The 12,851-nt window shown below is 46.0% G+C and overlaps 1 protein-coding gene and 1 pseudogene across 1 annotated transcript in view; both read left to right on the top strand.

Moving 5' to 3' along the window:
- Window positions 1-12,851, top strand: part of GNG3 (G protein subunit gamma 3) — a 440,061-nt gene that overhangs the window by 69,858 nt on the left and 357,352 nt on the right. The gene's annotated exons all lie outside the window — the stretch shown is intronic.
- On the top strand, window positions 7,531-8,380 carry LOC126935499 (nucleophosmin-like; annotated as a pseudogene).

The following is a 12,851-nucleotide window of genomic DNA, read 5'->3' as shown; positions in this document are numbered from 1 at the left end:
CCACACTTCTTACCAAGGTTTTTGGGGTGTGGACCTTGCTGACTGGCACAGCCTCATCTCATGTTTCTCTCTCTTACTATGCTCCACCCACAGCAACCTTCTCTCTCTTTCCTGAGTACGCCAAGCCTGCTCCTCCTTCCCTGGACAGATCTACCCCTGGATTTTGCACAGCTGATTCTTTCTTACTATTCACAGTTAAACCTAAATATCCTCCCATCAGAAAGAGCTTTCCTAACTAAAAGAGGTATTCATGTCCTATCACCCTGTTTTATTTTCTTCAAATGCCTTTTGCTCCCTGAAATTATCCCATACACTCATTTGTGTCTGTCTTTCGACACCCTAATTTTACCCAGAATGTAAGCTGCTCCATGTGGGTCAGGGGACCAACCCTGTCTTGTTCAAGGATGTACTGTGAGTACTTAAAACATGGCCTGGAACATAATGGAGGCTCAATAGCCATGGAATGAATGGATAAGATATTAAGGAATACGTAATATATGTGGATTTGCAAGTGAGATAAAAGGTCTGACTGCAGGTAAATAAATACCTTGGAGTTGTCAGTGTACAGATAACAACTGAAGCCAGGGAAGTAGTGGGTCTAGGGAGAAAGATTACAGTTAAAAGAAAAAAAAAAAATTTTAAGCCAGTCTAGGCTGGAGCCTGAAAAACACCCAATAGGTCAGGTGGGGCTCATAATGGAAACTGAGAAGGAAGGTCCAGAGAAGGAGGGAGGAAGAGGCCTAAGAGAGTGCGAGGCCACCGAGAAACGGAGAGGAAATTTGGAGGACAGAGCGGTAAAAAGACTCAAATGCTACTGTGAGACCAAGCAAGACAAGAATTACGAAGTGTATTTTAAATGTAGTGCCTTTTAAAAGTTTTTTATTTTTAATTTTCTGGGTACACAGTAGGCGTATATATATTATTTTCGAGTTACATGAGATATTTTAATACAGGCATACAATCTATAATAATCACATCAGGGTAAATGGGGTATCCATCACCTCAAGCATTTACCCTTTGTGTTATAAACAATCTAATTATACTCTTTTAGTTATTTTTAAATGTACAACTGAATTATTATTGACTCTACTCACCCTGTTGTGCTAGCAAATACTAGGTCTTATTCGGTCTTTCTATTTTTTTGTACACATTAACCATCCCCACTTCCTCCCACCACCATCCCCCACTACCCTTCCCAGCCTCTTGCAACCATCCTTCTACTCTCTGTTTTCTTTTTTTTGTTTGTTTGTTTTTTTTTTTTGTTTTTTTGCTTTTGAGATGGAGTCTCACTCTGTCGCCAGGCTAGAGTGCAGCCGCGCAATCTCAGCTCACTGCAATCTCCACCCCCCCAAGGTCAAGTGATTCCCCTGCCTCAGCCTCCAGAGTAGCTGGAATTACAGGTACGTGCCACCCAGCTAATTTATTTTATTTATTTATTTATTTTCTGAGACGGAGTCTCGCTCTGTCGCCCAGGCTGGAGTGCAGTGGGCAATCTCAACTCGCTGAAGTTCCGCCTCCCGGGTCGCACCATTCTCCCACCTCGGCCTCCCAAGTAGCTGAGACTACAGGTGCCCGCCACCACGCCCGGCTAATTTTTTGTATTTTTAGTAGAGACAGGGTTTCACCATGTTAGCCAGGATGGTATCAATCTCCTGACCTCGTGATCAGCCTGCCTCGGCCTCCCAAGTGCTGGGATTACTGGCGTGAGCCACCGCCCCCGACCTACTCTCTATCTTTAGGAGTTCAATCGTTTTAATTTTTAGCTTCCATAATTAAGTGAGAACATGCAGTTTGTCTTTCGGTGCCTGGCTTGTTTCACTTAACATAATGGCCTCCAGTTCCATCTATGTTGTTGCAAATGGCAGGATCTCATTCTTTTTATGACTGGATAGTACTTCCTTGCCCATATGCACCACACGTTCTTTATCCGTTCATCTTTGATAGACATTTAGGTTGCTAACAAGTCTTGGCTATTGTGAATGGTGCTGCAGTAAACCTTGGAGTATGGATATCTCTTCAAAATCCTGATTTCCTTTCTCTTGGGTATACGCCTACCAATGGGATTGCTGGATCATATGGCAGCTCTGTTTTTAGTTTTTTGAGGAACCTCCAAACTGTTCTCCATAGTGATTGTACTAATTTACATTCCCAGCAACTGTGTACAAGGGTTCTCTTTTCTCCACATCCTCACCAGCATTTGTTATTGCCTGGATTTTGGATATAAGCCACCTTAACTAGGGTGAGGTGATATCTCGCTGTAGTTTTGATTTGTATTTCTTGGATGAGCAATGATGTTGAGCACCTTTTCATTTGCCTATTTGGCCCACTTTTAATCAGATTATTATTTTTTTCCTATAAAATTGTTTAAATGTGGCCAGGCATGCTGGCTCACGCCTATAATCCCAGCACTTTGGGAGGCCAAGGCAGATGAATCATTTGAGGTCAGGAGTTCGAGATCAGCCTGGCCAACATGGCAAAACCCCATCTCTACTAAAAATACAAAAATGAGCCAGGTGTAGTGGTGGGTGCCTGTAGTTCCAGCTACTCGGGAGGCTAAGGCGGGAGAATTGCTTGAACCCGGGAGGCGGAGGTTGCAGTGAGCCGAGATTGCTCCACTGCACTCCAGCCTGGGCAAGAGAATGAGACTCTGTCTCAAAAAAGAATGTTTAAATGTAATGTTTGAGCAGACAGGTTGACCTTGGAGGGAAGAGTTTGGATGACAAGTGTGCTGGTGGCAGGAATGGAGTGAGTGGGTGGTAGGATGGGGACACAGGGAGAGAAGAGGATTTTAGAGAGAAGATAACGCAGTTGGCAGATTCTCTAGAGCCTATTAAGGCATTGCCTTGTGGGATGAAGTCATTATAAATATGAGATCTCAAAAAAACAATGGGTATAGGGATCACGCAAAATCGTGAATTTATGTACAAAGCCTCAGCTGCCCACATATAAAACAGGCCAGTGTGAAACTCCCAGTTAACCATGCTTCTGAGGAGAGTGTCTGTTCATCTGAGGCTAAGGCAACACTGACCATTATAGCTCCCACTGAAAGCTGATGGTTCTGGCTTTCAAGTCAGGGATCTGTGGTTATCAGTTCTGGATAAATCTAACAAAAGGAGTGACAGGCAGAATTGCCTGCAGCAGTAATGAGAGAATCCAAAACCAAAAAAGATATATAGGATGACTCCTCCAGGATACTTGGACATGCACCTGGAGGCTCTGCAGTTAACCTGCATATAGGAAGGGAGGAGCCTGGGATTCTGTCGCTGACACTCCAGCTTCTGTTGCATCCCCTCTCCACTTTTCCCAAAGGCACAGCAACTCCTTGGGTCATCGTACATTGGCAGGAGAAAGCTGGGTTTGCCATCAGACAAAGAGGATGACCTCGGTTAACAAAAGTAAAGCATTTGCGAGGCCAAGGCGGGTGGATCACCTGAAGTCAGGGGTTCGAGACCAGCCTGACCAACATGGTGAAACCCCATCGCTACTAAAAATACAAAATTAGCTGGACATGGTGGCACATTCCAGTAATCCCACCTCCTTGGGAGGCTGAGGCAGGGTAATCACTTGAACCCGGGAGATGGAGGTTGCAGTAAGCCGAGATCGCACCATTGCACTCCAGCCTGGGCAATGAGAGCGAAACTCTGTCTCAGAAAGAAACACAAACAAAAACAAAACTAAAATAACAGGAATGCTAACGAGAAAGGGCAGCTCTGGGTCAGCAAGCACACCCTTCTTTGTCCAAAGGGCAGAACCCAATACCAGCAGCAGAGAAGGAGCCCAGGATAACCTGGAGGAAGACATCAGCTGGCAGTCAGAAAGGCTGCTCCGGGGCTGGTCGGGCAAACGAAATGGCCTCAGCCAAGCCTATCTTATAAAATAACAATCATGTCCAATATATCATTCTAGTCTACATCTCATAAAGCACTTTCACATACATTATTTCTTCTCATTAATCAATTGGAAAACATATTCTAGAGTGGCTCCTGGAAGAGAATGGTCTAGATTTATTTGAGCATAGGGAGGATAACAGTGTTGGTCCAGCTCAGCAGAAGCAAGTGAGGCTGCCAGGGTCACCCAAGGCAGACACACAGCACGGGAATTTTGGCGTGGGCCCTTGACCCTAAGATGCACAGGAATGGAACACTCAGGCTTCATTTTAAGCTTTCCTTGCTTGTGAAGGTTAATTTCAGGTGTCAGCTTGACTGGATTAAGGGATAGCCAGATAGCTGGTAAACCACTCTTTCTGGGTGTGTCTGTAAGGGTGTATTCAGAAGAGGTTGGCATTTGAATCACTGGGAAGATCACCCTCACCCAGCGTGGGCCCAATCAGCTGAGGGCCCACATAGAACAGAAAGGCAGAAGAAGGGTGAGTTTGCTCTTGCTGTCGCTCTGCTGGAGCTGGGACACCCTTCTTCTCCTCCCCTAGGCCATAGGAACTGGAGGTTCTCTGGCCTTTGGACTCTGGAACATACATCAGCTGCCTCCCAGTTTCTCAGGCCTTCGGCCTCAGACTTCCATTTCACAATATCAATTCCTCTGGTTCTGAGGCCTTTGGGCGTGGACTGAGCCATGCTTCAGGCTTCCCTGGTTCTCCAGCTTGCAGCTGGCCTGCCATGGGACTTCACAGCCTCCATCCTCACATAAGCCAATTCCCCCTAACAAATCCCCACATATATTTATACAGATATATAGTTATATATAATCTCCTGTTGGTTCTGTCTCTCTAGAGGACCCCAACTAATACACCACTCCACACAGCTGTACAGTAATGGAGGTCTAAATGATAATCTTAGTAAAATGTTTGCTAACTACCTGCCATCTCTAATTAGCTACCCCGTTAGCTAGATCAAATAGCTAATCAACTAGCTAAACCAACATGCAAAGGAGAGAATCCTCCTCTCATTACACATACTTCTGGAAAGGCTAATAAATGTAGAAGAAAGAAAAGTGTCAATCGCCTAACTCAGGATCAGCAAACTTTCTGCAATGGGCCAGGAAGTAAATATGTGAGGCTTTGTAGGCCACCATAGTCTGTTCCAGCTACTCAACCCTGCCACTCTAGGGTGAAAGCAGCCGGAGGCATTATGTAACAAACAAATGAATGTCAACTAATAAGAAATAAGGGCCAGACACGGTGGCTCACACCTGTAATCCCAGCACTTCGGGAGGCTGAGGCGGTAGATCATGGGTCAGGAGATCGAGACCATCCTGGCCAACATGGTGAAACCCCATCTCTACTAAATTACAAAAAAATTATCTAGGCATGGTGGTGCACGCCTGTAGTCCCAGCTACTCAGGAGGCTAAGGCAGGGGAATCACTTGAATCCAGGAGGCAGAGATTGCAGTGAGCAGAGATCGCACCACTGTACTCCAGCCTGGCGACAAAGCGAGACTCCGTCTCCCCCACCCCTCCCCACAAAAAAAAGAAAGAAAACCCCTGCAGGGCAGCAAACAAGAGAGGAATTGCAATGCAGGAGACACAAATCTAGCAAGCAGCTAAATCACGTTCCCTCCAAGTGAGGTTGAGCGGGAGATTATAGAGGTTTACTGTAAATTTACACAAGTGGGATAATTTAGCATGGTCTATGATTAATGGTGATTGATTGACAGCTTTGAGTGTCTCTAGCAGATGACCAGCTTATGTTGGCACAGCTCTCTCCCCAGGAGATTTGTGATCAGGCCCAATATAAATAGGTTAAACTAAAAGTACCTGCTTCTTCAGGATGTTTACAGTTTGGCCCAGTTCCACAGGTGACATTCTGTCTGGGTGTATATTAGGCCTGGGTCCAACTCTTCCGCCCACCCAGCAACTTTTTAGATGCCTCTGACATAGCCATTTCCATCCTGGATTTCCTTCCATATGAATGTGTTTGTTTCCCAATAAGACTTTATTTCTGAACCCTGAAATTTGATTTCACATAATTTCCATGTGTCACAAAGTACTGTTCTTCTTTTGATTTTTTTAACCATTTAAAAATATAAAATCCATTCTTAGCTTTCAGAATGTATCAAACAAACAAATAACAAAAAAAAATGTAGGGCTGGAGTTGGCCCACAGGCCATGGTTTGTGAACCTCTGATCTAACTCACTAAAGATTGCCAGCCCAGGTAAGATTTACTAATTTTCACAAACCTTCAAGGATCAGATCATTTCCATGCCATTTTGACTGTTTCAGAGCACAGGTCAAACAACAATAGCTAACATTTATTGCGCGTTTAGTGTGTGTCAGGCAATGTGTTACGTTCGTTCTACCTACTATTTAAATAGTCCATGTTCCAGAATACCAAACTGAGACTCAGAAAGGGTGATTTGCCAAAGGTCACAAAGCTAGTAAATGAATGAAAGGATCAGGATTTGAACCTGGGTCCTCTGCCTCCAGAGCCCACACTGTTGCTTTGAGGGTATGAAGGCATCACATCTCTTCTGAGTTTTGAATCAAGTGAAAAGCATGCCTGGGAGTAAAATATTACTTTTAATGGCGAAAACCGCAATTACTTTTGCACCAACCTAATAGCCATCACAAGATCTCAACATCAAGTTAGATTCTAGGCCAAAGTGAACTTTGCGAACCACTGTGGCTCCATCTTCAGGCCTGCCCCACTGAGCTTAAAAACATTCAGAAGGGCCAGGCACAGTGACTCACGCCTGTAATCCCAGCGCTTACTTTGGGAGGCCAAGGTGGGCAGATCGCCTGAGGTCAGGAGTTTGAGACCAGCCTGGCCAACGTGGTGAAACCCCATTTCTACTAAAAATACAAAAATTATCTGGGCTTGGTGGAGGGCGCCTGTAATCCCAGCTACTCGGGAGGCTGAGGCAGGAGAATCACTTGAACCCGGGAAGCAAAGGTTGCAGTGAGCCGAGATCGTGCCACTGCACTCGAGCCTGGGCGACAGAGCGAAACTCCGTCTTAAAAAATAAATAAATAAATAATTTTACAGTGATAAAACTCAGTTTAAAATAATAAAGCAGAGGGCTGGGTGTGGTGGCTCACACCTGTAATCCCAGTACTTTGGGAGGCTGAGATGGGCGGATCACCTGAGGTCAGGAGTTTGGGACCAGCCTGACCAACATGGCAAAACCCTGTCTCTACTAAAAATACAAAAATTAGCTGGGCATGGTGACGGGCACCTGTAATCCAGCTACAGGCGCTGAGGTGCTGAGGCCTCCCAAAGCAGCTACAGGGAACCTGAGGCAGAAGAGTCACTTGAACCCAGGAGGCGGAGGTTGCAGTGAGCCAAGATCGTGCGCCACTGCACTCCAGCCTGGGTGACAGAGCAAGATTCCGTCTCAAAAAAAAAAAAGAATAAAGCAGAAAAGGAGAAGTAGTAAATGATCTAAATCTGCATCCAGCCAAGCAAGAAGTCAGTAAGTAATGTTAAATCGGGGAGTTATGGGTGTATACACTTATCCGTAAAAGATGTGGTGCAGCTTTTCCCTGGTGTGATTCCAACCTTCGCGGCTGTTCTCTTGAGCAGTGGTCGTTTATCTCCATCCACCTTCTCTCCCACCTGAGTGCGTGCGGCCACCCAATGGAAGATGCCATGGACATGGACATGAGCCCCCTGAGACCCTGGAACTATCTTTTTGGTTGTGAACTAAAGGCCGACAAAGATGATCACTTTAAGGTGGATAATGATGAAAATAAGCACCAGTTATCTTTAAGAACGGTCAGTTTAGGGGCTGGTGCGAAGGATGAATTGCACATTGTTGAAGCACAGGCAATGAATTACGAAGGCAGTCCAACTAAAGTAACACTGGCAACTTTGAAAATGTCTGTACAGCCAACGGTTTCCCCTGGGGGCTTTGAAATAACACCACCAGTGTCTTCTGGTTGAAGTGTGGCTCAGGGCCAGTGCATATTAGTGGACAGCACTTAGTAGCTGTGGAGGAAGATGCAAGAGAAGATGAAGAGGAGGGGGATGTGAAACTCTTAAGTATATCTGGAAAGCGATCGGCCCCTGGAGGTGGTAGCAAGGTTCCACAGAAAAAAGTAAAACTTGCTGCTGATGAAGATGATGATGATGATTTTGATGATGTGGAAACTAAAGAAAAAGTGCCAGTGAAGGAATCTATATGAGATACTCCAGCCAAAAATGCACAAAATTCAAATTGGAATGGAAAAGACTCAAAACCATCGTCAACACCAAGATCAAAAGGACAAGAATCCTTCAAAAAACAGGAAAAAAAACTAAAACACCAAAAGGACCTAGTTCTGTAGAAGACGTTAAAGCAAACATGTAAGCAAGTATAGAGAAAGGTAGTTCTCTTCCCAAAGTGGAAGCCAAGTTCATCAATTATGTTGAAGAACTGCTTCTGGATGACTGACTAGGAGGCTATTCAAGATCTCTGGCAGTGGAGGAAGTCTCTTTAAGAAAATAGTCTAAACAGTTTGTTAAAAATTTTCCATCTTATTTCTTTTTGGTAACAGTAGATATCTGGCTGTCCTTTTTATAATGCAGAGTGAGAACTTTCCCTACCATGTTTGATAAATGTCGTCCAGGTTCCATCGCCAAGAATGTGTTGTCAAAAATGTCTGTTTAGTTTTTAAAGATGGAACTCCACCCTTTGCTTGGTTTTAAGTAGGTATGGAATATTATGATAGGACATAGTAGTAGCTGTGGTCAGACATGGAAATGGTGGGGAGACAAAAACATACATGTGAAATAAAATTCAGTATTTTAATAAAGTTAAAAAAGAGAGAGAGAGATGTGGTACAGTCTCCCAGAAGATATAACCAAAAGTTGTAAAGTGGCTTTCCCTGGGTAGAAATGCCAGCGTTGGGAGGTGGGGAAGTGGGGAGTGGTGAGGGGGAAGAGAAGAAGACTATACCTTTAATTTTAAATTATTTTGTGCCATTTCATTTTTTAACTATATGCAATGGAATAAAATTATGTGCTTTTCCTCTTTCCTGTATTTCTCTTCATATCATGACTCTCCTCCCAATGAGACTTCCAGACTTCAATTTTGTGTGTGTGTGGTTTTTTTGTTTTGTTTTGTTTTGTTTTTGAGACAGGGTCCAACTCTGTCACCCAGGTTGGAGTCCAGTGGTGTGATCTCAGCTCAGGCAACCTCTACCTCCCAGGCTCAAGCAATCCTCCCACCTCAGCCTCCTGAATAGCTGGAATTACAGGCATAGGCCACCATGTCTGGCTAATTTTTTTTGAATTTTTGGTAGAGACGGGGTTTTGCCATGTTGCCCAGGCTGGTTTTGAACTCCTGAGGTCAGGAAATCCGCCTGCCTCCGCTTCCCAAAGTGCTGGGATTACAGGCGTGGACCACTATGCCCAGCCATGGATTTTGAGTTTAAAAGAGACAGCCCAGATATAAATCAAAATATTTATAGGAATCCAAATTCAAGCACCCATACATGCCCCATCCTAATGAAACAGGAAAAGTTCCTTATCGCCCTCGCAGGGCATGCAACAGGGGGAGTGGCTAGCTTCTTCAGTGCCCCACGGCTCAAACCTCTAGGGAAGCATGCAGATGGGCAGGTTGTGTGGCTCCGACCCCTCGGCAGCACCTGCAGGTGAATGCTGACAGCTCCTGAAGCCCCATTGGGCGTGTGTTACAGGGTGCTCTTTTAGTTTTGCCATCCACAGGCAGCTTGTGTTAATCAGCTCTATTAGACCTTCTGCCTTATCACAAGGACAGAGGGCTTTCTGTATCCCGGGGTTCTTGCCTTGGTGTACCAGAAGAATTGGATCACACGTGGGCTTGGAGAATGAGTGCAAGGTTTTTTATTGAGGAGTAGCTCTCAGCGAGGTAGATGGCGAGGCCAGAAGGGGGATGGGGTGGAAAGGTGATTGTTCCCTCCCCCCTCCCCCAGCTGCCCAGTGGCCAGGCTCTCCTCTAACTGCCCCAGGCAAACTCCATCATTGTTCCACCGCTCCATGGCCTGCTGGCATCTGTTGGTGCCTGTCAGTGTGCTCTTCCACCGAAGTGCTCCTCTGGACGTCCAGCCACTTGTGTTCCTGCCCCCTAGGGTCTTGAGGTGTTTTTTTGTTTTGTTTTGTTTTGTTTTGTTTTGTTTGTTTTGTTTTGTCTTTGAGACAGAGTCTCACTCTGTCACCCAGGTTGGAGTGCATTGGTGTGATCTCGGCTCACTGCAACCTCCGCCTCCCAGGTTCAAGCGTCCTCCTGCCTCACCCTTCTGAATAGGTGGGATTACAGGCACACACCACCACTCCCGGCTAATTTTTTGTATTTTTAGTAGAGACAGGGTTTCACCGTGTTAGCCAGGATGGTCTCGATCTCCTGACCTCGTGATCCGCCCGCCTCGGCCTCCCAAAGTGCTGGGATTTCAGACGTGAACCAGCCACCACACCTGGCTGGGTCTCGGGGTTTTTATACGCACAGGATGGGGGTGTGGTGGGCCAGAGTGGTCTTGGAAAATGCAACATTCAAGCCCGAAGGCAGGAGTGCCTGTCCTCACCTAGGTCCATGGGCACAGGCTGGGGGTGGAGCCCTAGCCAGGGACCATGCCCTTCTCTACCCAGCACTTCCCTGCCCCCATCCCATATCACTAACTGAATTACAACTCTCTGGTCAGAGAGGAGGAGAAGAAAGTTAGAAAGAAGTGCTATTGCACAAAATGCTGATGTGGGCCTCCTAAAGACATCCTCACGCCCCGTTCCTGAACAAATTCATGAGTTCTAGATCTCCTAAATAAATTCAGGGATCTCAGAGTTGAAAGGTACGTGTCCCGCTTCTTGTTTGAAAGCCCTGGAAGGCAGCAAGCTCAAGATACTTTTACACATTCTAGAATTTGGAGGGAGCCTCACAGATTCGCATCCTGCCCCCAGTGGGGTCAGCCAAAAGCCTTTTCCTCATGTAGCTGAGACTGGCAGGGATGGGAAGTTGCTAGGCAGTAAGAACGTAGTAAAGGCAGCCTGCCGGTTCCCCAGTGGACCTTCAGAAAATGTTAGTTGTGGCCAGGTGTAGTGGCTTACACCTGTAATCCCAGCACTTTGGGAGGCCAAGATGGGCAAATCACTTGAGGTCAGGAGTTTGAGACCAGCCTAGCCAAGATGCTTAAATCTCATTTCTACTAAAAATACAAAAATTAGCTGGGTGTGGTGGTGCATGCCTGTAATCTCAGATACTCGGGTGGCTGAGGCAGGAGAATCATGTCTGAGCCTCGGGAGATGGAGATTATAGTCAGCCAAGATCACACCACTATACTCCAGCCTGGGCAACAGAGTGAGACTCCGTCTCAAAGAAGAAAGAAGAGAGAGAGAGAGAGAATGAAAGGGAAGGAAAGGAAGGAAAGGAAAGGAAGGAAATGTTACTTGCTTCTTTCTTTCTGTCTTCTCTTCCTCCCTCCCTCCCACCCCCATTCCTTCTTCATCAGTCTCTCTAACATGCCTCCTTCATTTCTGACCCAGACCCTCCCTGCTCAGTCCTCCTTTTCTGGTCTCATCTCCTCTCCCCAACTCTGGCATTCCCTAACGCAAGCCTCCTCCTCCTCCTAGAACATCCAGAGCCACTGTGGTTAGAAGCACCTCCTCGGGACTCTAGTCAACCTCCCTAGTCAACCTCACACAAATGGGTTACCCCTCCCTTTAAAATCCCTCTAAAATGATAGTAAACAATCTTAAAAAGAATACTACCCACAAAGACAGGAAGAATGGGAGAGATGACAATGGCAGGTGAAAGAGATCACTTTGGAAGATGAATAACAAATGGCAGATTAAAGGAAGTTATAATCTACTCGAGAGGTGAATCCATTTGTTCTGGAGAATGCTTGAGAGACTCAGTGCCTAGACACACAGGAATCTCAAAGATGGGGAGGCAGGCGTGGCAGGTGTTCCCAGCTGTCTATCCAATAGCCTGTCACCCTTCCTTCTTGCCAAGAGACCTTGATTTTATCCAGGGCCATGATGTACTCTGCTGAAATAAAAACTCACTCCCCAGACTCTCTTGCCACTAGAGGCAGCCCCTCAATCCAGTTCTGGCCAAGGAAAGTCCACTTGGAGGACTTCCAGGAAAGCTAAAGAGTTTTCCTGAATTAAAGGAGCAAAGGGGAGCAAGCAAAAGCCTTCTTCCCTCTGCCTTTCCGCATTCCTCCTGCCCCAATAGTGATCAAAGTACCTAGCAGTGCCACAAGTGTGAAAGCCACACGCCGAAGGGAAAGAGAAGGAGATGGGACATCTGTGTCACCTTGGAGCTGCTGCATCAGCCTGGGCAGCAACCACTAGATTTCTTGTTGTTGTTGTTATTTTCTTTTCTTTTTTTTTTTTTTTTTTTTTTTTTTTGAGACGGAGTCTCGCTCTGTCACCCAGGCTGGAGTGCAGTGGCCGGATCTCAGCTCACTGCAAGCTCCTCCTCTCGGGTTCACGCCATTCTCCTGCCTCAGCCTCCCGAGTAGCTGGGACTACAGGCACCCGCCACTTCGCCCGGCTAGTTTTTTGTATTTTTTAGTAGAGACGGGGTTTCACCGTATTAGCCAGGATGGTCTCGATCTTCTGACCTCATGATCCGCCCGTCTCGGCCTCCCAAAGTGCTGGGATTACAGGCTTGAGCCACCGCGCCCGGCCGTTGTTGTTATTTTCAAATTATCTGGTTAAACCACTGTGGTCACATTTTGTCAGGGACAGTTGAATACAATCCTTAATCCATAAAATGGTTGTTGCTGGAACATCGTCTACAGAGGAGTTAGCCAGGTTCCTTCTCCTATCCCACAGAGTCAGACAAAAAGATGCTTCCTCCTTCCTCCTCAAAGACCAGAAGGTTATTTTCTAGAGAATTTATCTAAGAGACTTTGCACTGGGACAGGGAATATGAAGCCCATCAGAGAAGTAGATATAGGCATGAGGCTGAGATGGGAGGATCAAATGGAAACCAACACTCT

The sequence above is a fragment of the Macaca thibetana genome, chromosome 14, assembly GCF_024542745.1.
Source record: "Macaca thibetana thibetana isolate TM-01 chromosome 14, ASM2454274v1, whole genome shotgun sequence".
Classification (NCBI taxonomy): Eukaryota; Metazoa; Chordata; class Mammalia; order Primates; family Cercopithecidae; genus Macaca; species Macaca thibetana.
This window is presented reverse-complemented; position numbering and strand designations above follow the sequence as displayed.